Here is a 12,919-nt window from a genome sequence, read left to right as displayed (position 1 = left end):
ACGTATTGTTGAATATTTTTCATTTCATTTTGTGAAAATTGTTTGGATTAAATCAAATTTTAGATTTTTTTTCTAAACTGAGCCAAACCACATATATTCAGTTTCCTTAAATATACTCCGGTGCACTAACATTTTTCTTCTAATATTACTAGTATACTTCGTATGTAATTTTTGTACCTTAGTTTTTGTCTTGTAGACGAAATGATAAATACTATGGAATACTAAAATACATATAAGTTGCATGGTGACATGTTCAAATTTTAATAAAAACATTCAATTTAACAATCTCAATATTTTCCGTCAGATTCAAATCTATAGATTTTGTGCCCTTCAATTTGGATGAATAGACAACATAACCTCTTATTTGATGGAGAGAGCACATTTGAACAACTATTTTGTGACAACATTTAAACAACTTTTTTCTCATACTCACATAATGTACTTATCTTAACTCTTCATTTTTCTCTCTCCATTGTTTTTTACCAATAAAAAGAGAAAAATAAACATGTCACAAAAGTTGTTAAGACTCTTTTTACATAGTAGTGTGTCACGACTCACACGAATAAAATGCTTTTATTTGGTGTGAATTGAAATTTTTTCACGTAAATATAAAAATTAAGTAAAGAGACACACCATCGTATCTACTCTTTGATCAATATTGTGCATTTTGGTTTGTTAAGAGATTGTGTATGTTAGCCTCCAATTAAGCTCTATCACACTCTCTTTTTTCTAGAGTTTTTTTTTTCTTCCTTCTCTCTTTGTAGTTTACTAACTATTGAATTAGGAATTGTGGCCAAAAAAACTATTGAATGAGGAAAAAGAGAAATAATTGAACTAAAAAAGTTGAAGATGATCATTTTCATTTGAAACCCTCCACATACACTAAAGGAACTGTTGTTTTTGGGTTTTGTGGATGTAGTACTGAGCTAATGGAAAGTTGTGCAAGATAAATTATCAACCGTGAAGTTCCTATGATAAAACTGTCAATCTGAGCCAAGGCCCAAGCCTGAGCCGGACGTATAGACGGCGACCCGCATGTGTGATAGTCAACATGTGTGCGAAGTCTCTCGTTTACAAAACTGGATATCTCTTGGGGGACACCGCAAGAAACCACCCTCACATATATAAATACTACTAAGGTGGGTATTCCCTCCAATGTAGGACTTATTGAAACTTTTTTCAATTCACACTACACTCTTAATTCAACACATAAATTTATATCTTTTGCAATTTCCCTCCATTTTTTCAACCTTTATTCCAACAGGAACAATACCAAATCATTAATTCAACATCAAACCCAACAATTGACCTTAAAGTAATTGACCTCACCATCACACGTAGTAATAGAATATTTTTTCACCAAATCAAATCTTGGCCACCCACCCTATTGAAACATATTAAGCGTGTGTTAAATTTAACTTTGCTTAAAAGAGTTGATGTTGAGCAACAAATAAGTTAGAGAACCGATAAATTTAATGGTTTAAAATTTTGGATAAAAATGTGATGTCAAAAGTCACTTGTGTGATTGCTCCTTATCTAATATGTTGATTCAACCCAACAAGGCTCCCCTCTCAACGACCCAACATGTACAGTGGTATCAAAGTTTGATTTGACTTGATGGGGGAGCACTAAGAGAGTGATGATGGTTCGTGAACACAGAGATATTCAAACAGAGATATTGAAATATATCAAATGTGAGATAAGTCCTACATTAATTGAAAAGTCGATATTGAGCAACAAATAAGTGAGAAAACTCATAAATCTAATGACTTAAGATTTTGAGTGAAAATATAGTGTCAAAATAACTTATTTGATTGCTTTTGGCCTAATAAAAATCTCCCTCAATGACCCAACAACAGAACTACTTCAAAGTTCAAATCATAATGAATTTGATAAATTTGTTGTGACACTGTAATTTTGAAACTCAAAACTATAGTAGTAGCTTTTAATAAATGTAAAGTGCCACATCATAATTCATTTAAATATACCATGAATCCAACCATATGCATATTTAGAGGTAGTATAAAAAATTGATCAAAACCTCTGCAAGGACAGTGACATTACTATTACTATGAGAACATTTCTATGTCTAGCTTGTTTGAATGTCAAACTTTTCAAAGAAATTAGGCATCCCTCGATTTGGATACAGTAAAAGATCACACTAGTCAATTACCTCTCTATTCAAGAAATGAAGAAAAGAAAAATATATACATTACACGTGCACACACACAGTCAGAGAGACATATAGAGACAAAATATTATGTACATGTGTGAAAGGGATGGAACAAAATGTCAAAGTTAAACAAAACCCAGTTTGACAATCTTTAATCATGTACAAAATTCCAGACATTTCTGTCGTTCAATGTTAAATCTTATTCCCAATCCCCAAAACCTCATTGTTAATCAAAAGCTGTCAAATTAGAATTAAAAGACTTCACTATAATTTTGCTTCTCTTATTTTAACTTACTCGTGAAATTAATTACTACTTTTCTAATATTTACCAATTCCAATATTTACCAATAGTTGGATGATAATGGGTTGAACTTAGTAGGGAGGATCACGATTCGATCCCCGCAACTACGATCGAAAGGAACTGAAACCACTTAATATCAGAACCGACTTCTGAACCAGATTAGACAGTCTGGTAGGCCGGATACCGGTGGTGATAACAATATATATATAAGACCCATTTTGTAGAAATTAAAAAAGTTGATTGTGGTATAAAATTCAAAAGAGATAATGCGTTAATATTTTTTAGAGTATTTATTATATATAGATCGAAGAAAAAAATGTACTATAATTAGTGATAAATGTCATTCGAAAGTAGTCAAAGTGGATTTTTAGATCCTTGAAGGGTATAAAATGTCACATTATCATATGGGTCATGTTAAACTACCTAAAAATAAAAATATAGCATTTAATGATATAAAATATTTAATGTTTAGAGAATTAAATACATCATAAATTCAATAAATTTTTTTCACATTTATCTTCTTAATATTCTCCTTATCATATTTAGCAGTGGTCATGTGGATGGTAGAATGGCTACAACAGGATATGCCGTTACTCTTGCAGGGGTGGACCTATTTGCCATAAATCATTAATTCAATCCATAATTGCTGTGTCTACAACTGAAGAGTATCAATTGTAGTTGAAACTGCCATAGAGGCTTTTATGAGTTACTTGATTGGTTAAGGATCAATTGTTGCTTTAGTTAGAGTGTCAATTTATTTTTGCAAATAATCAGATGTATCATGCAAAGATCAAACATATTGATGTCAGGACATTTCACAAGATCAAAGAGTTGCTTGTATCTAGACAAATATTACTTAAAATTGTTCATACTTTAGAGGATACATACAGTTGAAATATTGATCAAGCCAGTCACGAATGACAAGATTAAGGCACTGCTTGGGCTTATGACATGTTTTACAGTGTTAAGCAAATGTTGCACCTAAGGGTAGAGACCTCATACAAATTAACTTCAAATAAAGATCTAATTTGAGTTGAACAAGACTCAAACGAGCACCCAAATCACATACTAAATTAGTTAAACCATCCACACACTTATTAGCCTCACGGTAAAAATGCTTGAACTTAACTTTCCAATAGAGTTGTAACACCGCCGAATTCGCTGAACTAAACTCCAACATGATGGCGAGACAAGACGTCCTCCACGCACCACCAAAATAATCACTTGAGAGTACGTATGAAGCTCAATAAGATGAATGCCAAGCCTCCTAGCACAAAGTAGACCTTTCCACTACCCTCGTATGTTTTTTATAGAGTGTTCACCTCACATTTTCGCCGGGAATCCCACCAATATGTTTCCCCAATGTTGCTTAACCCACAAACAACACTATAATCGGATTTAGATTCTCTCAAAAAAAACATTCTCATTTTATTTATCGTTTTCTTAATCTAATGGTTGATAAATTATAAATTATAAAAAGTAAAGAAAACACTTAAGAAAAGAGAGGAAAAAAAAAGAATATTACTTTGATGAATTGTCACGGTCGTGTCATATAAAAAAACTCGATTGATCACAAAATAGATAGTCTAAAGGAATTGCCACTTTTATAAAAGTTTGTCTTAAAATATTTGATTTACTCGACTTTTAATACAACATTTTACAATTATACCCTGTAATCATTGTTACTAGATATGATGATCTATTGCTATCAATTAAATTTTCTTCATGCATAATAATCAGTGGCGTCTCCGAGTTTTTGGAGGCTCTGTGCAAAATATGAAATCGGGCCTTTAATAAAAAAAAAACGTAACTTTTTTTTATAAAAAAAACTATCATCGATTTAAATTGTAAATAACATAAAATTATAATCATTCTTGTAATTAACATAAATTTTTTTCATAGTCTAACAATAACAACAAAATAAATTACAGCCACTTTGCTTATAAAAAAAAATTCTCGCTACTTAAATCGACTCATTCTTGCTGCATTTTTTGAAGTAGAACCAAATAGACAACATTGAAGTTGAACCGGTAAAAAAAGAAAAAAGAACGTAATTAGCAATTAAAACAATCCAAATAGGACAACACATTATCAAACCAAAGAGGACAATAAACATTAAAACATTATCATGTTGAAACTAGGAATCTCCTCTCCACTTTATAGAAACAAAAGAACATCCCTATCAGTAATTAACTTTGGGAGAAAAAGAATGATGAGAATTGGGAATTGGAAAACACAATTAAAATAGAAAAATTGTGATTTTACATTGCAAATTTTAGAAACCCTAACTTGTAAAATTTAGTTTTTACCTTTGTTTTAACTTTAATGGAGTTTTTGAGAATAGAAGGAAGGAGGTTAACCGACGTTAATGCCGCCGGTGATGATGGCAAGTCGATGCCTGGTGGTGGTGAATTAATAGAATTTTTGAGAAAGAATACGTAGAACGCAAAACGCATAACGCATAACGCAAAAGGCAAGATATGTTTCTCTTGTCTGTTTTTTTTTTTTTTTTTCCTTAGCAAAACAGGCTGGCCTGAGCCTTACTGCCCTTACAACATTTTCTAGCATAAATAATTAATTTTTACACCCCTTAACTTACTAATACTACTACCCTATAATTTTTTTTGTGACCCTTATTTTTAAGAGACCTTGTGCCACGGCCCATGTCGCACATGGGCCTAGGCCACCCGTGATAATAATCAAGAAAACTCAAAACTTTACTATAAACTATTTTTATTATCCGCATGTATATGGTCGGCAGATGTTAGTCGATTACTTTTATTTTGTTTTAAAGAATGTAGTAAGAGGTTTCTATGAACATAATTTAGTCAATAGAGATATTATATGTAGTAATATTTATGGACCAAAATTCAAACCACGATACATACATTTTTTCATTTTAAAAGATAAAATTTTAACTGTTAAATTAATTGATAAATAAAACTAGGAAAAAAAACACAGGATTACTTAATAAAAAGAGAAATAGTGAATTACAAACTCAAACTCCCACTACATCATACTATCAAATACTAGTATTTACATAGAGTATTTAATCATCTAAACAATGCTTTCAGAAATTCTATTACAATATCCATACCAATCAACACAGCAATTAAATTATTTTTTTATCATATTAATTAGGTGGGTGAGGAAAATAATAGAAAATGAATATAAATAATAAGAGAAATTGATGTGACATGATTTGCCGTGTTACCTACAAACAAATGCAGGAAAATTAGGTAGCATATCATGAAAACGAAGTTTAGGCTTGAAATAGAAATAGGAATGTTTTACCATTTCTCTATTATGTACAATTTTCCAAAATGACTTGCACATTGGTCATAACATTATTCTTATAATAATCATATTAATCCAAACAAGAAACATTGATCAATGAAAGAAAAAATATCCCTAATTACCATTCTCATCATTCAAAACTGAAACAAATTAAAACACAAATAATCTCCTTCATATTTGCATAATCTACTATATAATATATAGTAGTAATAATTTGTTACACAAAAAAAAAAGTATGAGAGAGAGAGAGAGAGCAATAATTCAAATGAAGAGGGACTAGGAAAACCAGCCACGAATTTTATTTCAATGATTTAATTTGATGATCATTCATCATTGATAATATATATATCCTAAAAGCCGTTTAAAAATGTGTTCTTAAACTATTATTGGAAATCTAAACCCATATTACTAAACCAACAAGAGTAAATTGCAAATAAAATAAACTATGTCTATATAGAAATTAAATAAAAATAACAAGATCATGAAAATGAAAAAAATGCCTGGCTTTCCCATGTACGCCATAGTGATGAATTCTCCACCACAAATAAGATCTATTGATCCTAGTACTCCTCAAAACCATACCTCGTACCAACAAAGTCACATAAAACATCATCAAACAATCCAAAATGATCAATCTTTGCAAAATCCATCTTTTCCTTCTTGTCCATCTCCATCTAGCTAGGATACTACTCGAAGGATTCCTCTTGCAAAATCCGTAATTCTCAATGCTTTGAGGAGAATACAAAAAATGTTATCACTATATTTGAGTTTATATATAAAAAAATAAAAATTTAATAGAGTGAATAAAAGGAAGATGTAGGAGTATATAGAAGAAGATTATTTTGTTCCCAAGAAGATGAAGAGTGAAGAGTTAGAGGATTTCCCGTTGATGTTGTTTTCAAAGAGGGGGGTTTTAATTTTTTTCCTTAAGGTGGGCCATAAAAGAAGGCCTTTTTGTTTCACACGTTGGGGTGGTTCTTTTTGTCTTCCCTCTAAAATTTCAGTCAATGGTTTTAGTTTTAGGTATATTAATTAACTTTTAATATAATGAACCACCAAACTATATATAATTTAATTATTTGTACGTCTGCCGTTTATGTTTATTTAATTCTTTTCTACATAAGTACATGTATTTCTTCCTTTACACAACCCATGCATTTCTAGCTGTGTACCTTTTGGTAGGGAACAATGTAGTACCCTCCAAAAAAGGTTTATAAACAAAAATTTAAGTATTCGATTTCATGAGGCAAATTTTAATGTGGGTCATGGTACATGACCAATATTTGAAAATGTTCAAATTTTCGATGTCCTCTCTTAAAAGCAAAGATTATGATTATTTTTGTTATTTTTGCTATCGAGATAATAACTTATTTTCTTTGTCTTAAATTATATTACTTTTGTCCCTAATTATAAAACTTTGTTTGATTATTGTATGTGCGTCAATGTACAATTTTGATAACTAATATATTTAATTGTCTATTAGTAAAAATTATAAAAATTTAATATTTTAAAAATATTCATCAAAATAAATTGAACAAGATCTTATATGCTAATATTTACATTTATATATTATTAAAAAAATACGATCAAAACAAGGTAAATTAATAGTACATTTTTGTCAAACATTCTTATAATTAGGGACAGAGGTAGTAAGTAAAAAAACAAAATTTTCACACTTATTAAAATGATCAAAACATAATATTTTTATTTGTCAATTTTTTTTAAGAGAATGTTAACATGTGCGCAGATAAATATGATAAATTTTTATTGAAACTTGTTCATTTAACTTTCTAAATATTAGGGGCATATGTAAACATGACCCTAATTCGAAATATGATTTTTTAAGTTTTTTTTAATAAATGAGGGTTTAACTACACATTTGGCCCCTTACGTTTATTTTAGGCTTCAATTTGGTCCTTTACGTTTAAAAAGTATCAATTTAGTCCCTTACGTTTATTTTAGGTTTCAAGTTAGTCCCTTCCGTCAATTTTGTCACATGTGGCAGCCAATTTGCATATGTGGACAGACACGTGGCACTTGGACACACTGACATGTGTATTGTTCAAACGGTGTTAATGACAAAACTAACGGAAAAGACTAACTTGAAACCTAAAATAAACGTAAGGGACCAAATTGAAACCTAAAATAAACGTAAAAGACCAAATGTGTAGTTAAACCTAAAAATAAGTATCGGTTATTGAAAAAAAGAAGAGAGAAAGAAAATTAAATACTACAACTTACATTTAATTATTGCATAAGAAAAAATAAATCTTGAAAGTTATAAAAGTTTATATTTTTTCACTTATAATTTTTTTCTTGACTGTAAAAAGAAAAAAAGAAAATCATCATCAGTATATATATATATATATATATATATATATATATATATATATATATATATATATATATATATATATATATATATATATATATATATATATATATATATAACTTACATTGAACTTATGATTTTTTACTCAAGAAGAGTATCATCAATCTCTTGACCAAAAAAAAAAAAAAAAGAGTTTATAACCCTTATATTATACCACTTATGAAGCTGGTTAACCGTACAACTCACATTCATATGAATGTGTAACACCCCCTTTCATTTTTTAATTACGTTTTTTTGGAAAATTTTGTGTGTTTTTTTTTAACAACAAATTCGTTCCTTTTTAATTATAATTTTTACAGTAGTATTTACTATTATTTTCTCAAAACATTTTTAAATATTTATTGTAGAGACAAAATTAAATGAGATAATAATAGTTAGTATAAAAGGAAGTTTACTTAGATTCATTGAGAATATAATGTATCTAGTCTATATTATGAATCAGATACATTAAATTTTTAATAAATCTAAAAGTAGACTTTCTTTTATATTTAGGACCGAAGGGAGTAGTATAATAATCTTTTTTTAATATTAAAGTAACAAAAAATTGTTGGTTTTAAAATTTCTTATATAAAACATAAAATTAAAAAAAGAATGGAGGTGTAATGCGTTAGGACTTAAACATATGAGATGAGTCCAATCCAAATTAAAAGACTAGTCCAATAAATGGGAGAGTCTCACGACTTAAGCACTTTGATATACTTGATGTAGGACTCTTCTAACATTGTCACGCTTTATAAGAGTCGACGTCTACGATCGTTTTCACTCTATCCACACTGATTCGATGGTAGCCTTTTTGGGATCTGGTTCTCAATGAAAGCACCAATGGTTACAATTTAAGTACATGAGAATCCAACTCAAAATATTAGTCCAATAGGTGGCATATATATCCTCAGACTTAAGTATCACATTAAGTACTTTGATATGCTCGATATGGAACTCCTATTATGATAACTCTTGATAAGGGAAAGAAAAAAAATAGAGCCACTTCAATTTTAGCAGTGAAGAGTTTTTGTCATGGTCTTCAACTTGTTCGTAATATGTCCATTCATAGTGTTCTAGTTGAAATTGATTTGTTTTTTTTGTGATTATTAATATGGTTACTGTATATGAGATGTTCTCATAACTCCTAACTTGCACCTACTAGAAGTAGCTCTTGTTTTAATTGATCTTGTACGTTGATCAGGATTGCTTAGTAAAACATATTTTCCTTGTGGCAAATAAATATATTCACAAATTAGCAAATTCCACGTCGGATGTGAATTGGTATCAACATGTGTTTATAAGTAAAAGACAATCATCTCTTACAAGCCAATTTATATAATTGAATTAGACATAACTTCTAATTATAAGATGATATCAAAGTGTTTCTAAAATCCGTCGAACCTACATAAATTTATAAGTCAGATGGAATCATCATCTTACAAATAAATTTTATAATGTTGAATTAGACCTAACACAAATTCTAAAAAATATGACAAATGGTAATTTTAGTGTTAGGAAATTGTTTCATCCTATTCTCCAACTTCAACTTATTTAATAATTACGAGGGACTCTTCCCTCGTTTAATTGTTATTTTTTCTTTACTTTCCTCTTAATATGAAAAGGAAGGACTTACATTAATAAAATTCCTACGTATGAAAAAAAAATGTAAAGGTTTTCAAACCCACATTAATATGAAATGAGTTAAATTATCTTTGTCAATTATAGACTAACATTCTACTAACTATTTACTATCTGAAAACAAATGAGAACAATATATAAATCTACCATGGCTTCTATATATATACTACTCCGTCCCAAAATATAAGTAAAAGGAGGTCAACAAAAGTGAATGTATTTAGACTAAATTTTAAACTAAATACATCAACTTTCATTGACCAATTTTTGCTTATATTTTGGGACGGAGGGAGTACTGTATTTGACTTGTCTCTAGGAGCATTTTTATTAATTAATACTAGTATTAATATACTATTGATTAATTTTGGAGTGGTAGATTGATATTGTTTTCAGTAACAGGTAATCTTGCTTGAAGGGATTGGCAGATTCGATCTTATCGGTGGTTGCTTGAAAGCTTGCATTATCAATTATTGAAGAACCAAACTAGTACTAGTCACTCCATGTGCTGCCATTACATATATATTACTTGGATATTAAATCATCCTTATCTTATATAGTTGGTTTAGTGGTCATTGACGCTGAACTTGGTAGGAAGGATCATAGTTTGATCCCCGCAACTGTGATCGGAAGAAGCTGGAACCACTTGATGCCAGACCTGACCCCCGAACCAAATTAAATTGGTGGTGAAAACATAAAAAAAAATTTCATTTTTAAATTCATTCAATAACTATGTAATTGACCAAAAATATAGACTAAAAAATTAGTTGTCGAATGAATCTAAAATATGAATTTTTACTTATGTTTGAGACTGAATTATAAAATCAAGGTTAAATTGCATTTTTGGCCCCCTAAGTTTCAGAAACTTGCAATTTTGGCCCCTTATGTTTCAAAATAGCACTTCTAGCCCCTTAAGTTTCAGAAAGTTGCGATTTTATCCCCCTATGTTTCAAAATAGCAATTTTGGCCCCCTAAGTTTCAGTAGTTGCGATTTTGGCCACCTATGTTTCAAAATAGTACTTTTGACCCCTTATCTTTACCCCTTTTGCAAAAGGTCAATTTTGATCGAGTCAAAGTTGATGTGGCAAGTCACTTAAGTGACTCAGCTGCCACGTCAGCATTTTTTTGTCATCTTATAATTAAAAAAACTAAAAGAATAAAAAAAATAAAAGGAAGAAGTCACGTGCTTTAAATTTATTTTTTCACTAACACACATATAATCTCAAATCCTAAAGAATTAACCTAATCCTTCGTGACGTTTATTCAAAAGGATTTCTCACTATACGTAAAAAAAATAACCTAATCCCAAATCCAAAAATAGGAAACAATGGAAATTGGAAACCCTTCGTGCTTTTTATTATGTCATTTTGATTATGTTATTTTGATTATGTAGTGACTTCTTATATGTAATGACTTGATTTGTTATGTCATTTTGATTTAGAAAAGTGTCTCGAACTTCTATTTTGAATGTAATTTCTTATATGTAATAAGTTTGACTTGTTATGTCATTTTAATTATGTTATTTTGCCTCTGCAGTTTATGCTTAACAGGTTTATATATTATTATGCCACATCAATTTTGACTTGGTCAAAATTAACTTTTTGCAAAAAGGGTAAAGATAGGGGGGTCAAAAGTGCTATTTGGAAATATAGGGGGTCAAAATTGCAACTTTCTGAAACTTAGGGGGCCAAAAATGCTATTTTAAAACATAAGGGGTCAAAATCGCAACTTTTTGAAATTTAGGGGGCCAAAAGTGCTATTTTGAAACATAAGGGGCCAAAATTGTAAGTTTCTGAAACTTAGGGGGCCAAAAGTGCAATTTAGCCTAAAATCAATATAGGATTGTTGCACATTCTAATAGTGAAATGATTTTATAATTTTTTTTTAAAAAAAACTCTAACTGGTAAATTTTACTTATATTAATCTTTCAAAGACTTTAGTAGAGACTAAATTGAGAATAAACAAATTAACAAATTAAAAATCGCTTATAAGAAAAAAAAACTTAAGAATCAAATTAATACTGTAGTAATTAAGTTGTCAAATATAGAAACTTAATTGATAATAAATGGTTAAACATAGGGATAGTCAGATTTTTTTTGAAATATTTGTAAAGTCAGCGATCTATCTATTTAATAATGTCTTACATATTCATGAACAAATTTGGTGGATTACAAAAATATTGTACAACCTGTTTTATATGATATTTGGTGGATAATATTATTTTGATATTTTAGACAACTTGTATTTGAAACAAAAAGTTATCTATCATATGATTTAGTAGGAGACAAAATTTTAATTTTTGTTCAGTCCTTATCTCTTATCGAGTCTCATAAACAATTCTCAAATCAAATACAATATTACTGACATTGTCCTGTTCAATACTTTATTTTTAGGGGATCAAATATATATATATATATATAGTATGTGTGTGTATATATTTTTAGGAGGTTGTTGGTATGTGAATCTGTCCGTGCTGGCGGTCAGTTCATTCGCCATTTCTTACCGTTGCAAAATCCCACTCAACATCTATTTTTTCTATCTGAGTTTCGAGTTCGTGCACAGATTCACTAGATAGTATATGTGGTGGTGTGAGTTTGCGTCTGATTTTACTTTATACCTGTTACTTAAAAAAAAATGTACAGTGGTAATATATAGTGTGTATTGATTTGTAAATGTTTGATTTTGAAATCATGAGACTTTATCATTAATATTCGGATGGAGTACAGTTTCCATGGGGTTTATCGACCCCCTCCCGATACCACCAGATAGGAAAATTTGTACCACATCAAATCGTTATCTAATTTAGTTATAATAGATTTTCTTTTAAATAGATATTTATCTTATTTATTTGTAACATATTTGTTCGATCTATTTTTTTTATTTTCACGTATATTTTTTATTTTTATAAACGTACACAATTCAATGCAAGTTAATTATTTATCTTATTCATTTGTAATATAATGAATTTTTTTTAAACAAAAGACACATGTTAAGGATTTCAAAACATTTAATTAAAGATTAATCGCATTGATTGTGTAAAATAATTTTACACTGTTAATCAATTACAATCATATTTTTCGTCACGTCACTTTAACTCAACTTTCTTGATATGACATGAAAGGTTGGATCATTCTTGCGATCA

This window comes from Trifolium pratense, linkage group LG4 (assembly GCF_020283565.1).
Source record: "Trifolium pratense cultivar HEN17-A07 linkage group LG4, ARS_RC_1.1, whole genome shotgun sequence".
Taxonomy (NCBI): Eukaryota; Viridiplantae; Streptophyta; class Magnoliopsida; order Fabales; family Fabaceae; genus Trifolium; species Trifolium pratense.
Note: the sequence above shows the minus strand (reverse complement) of the source record.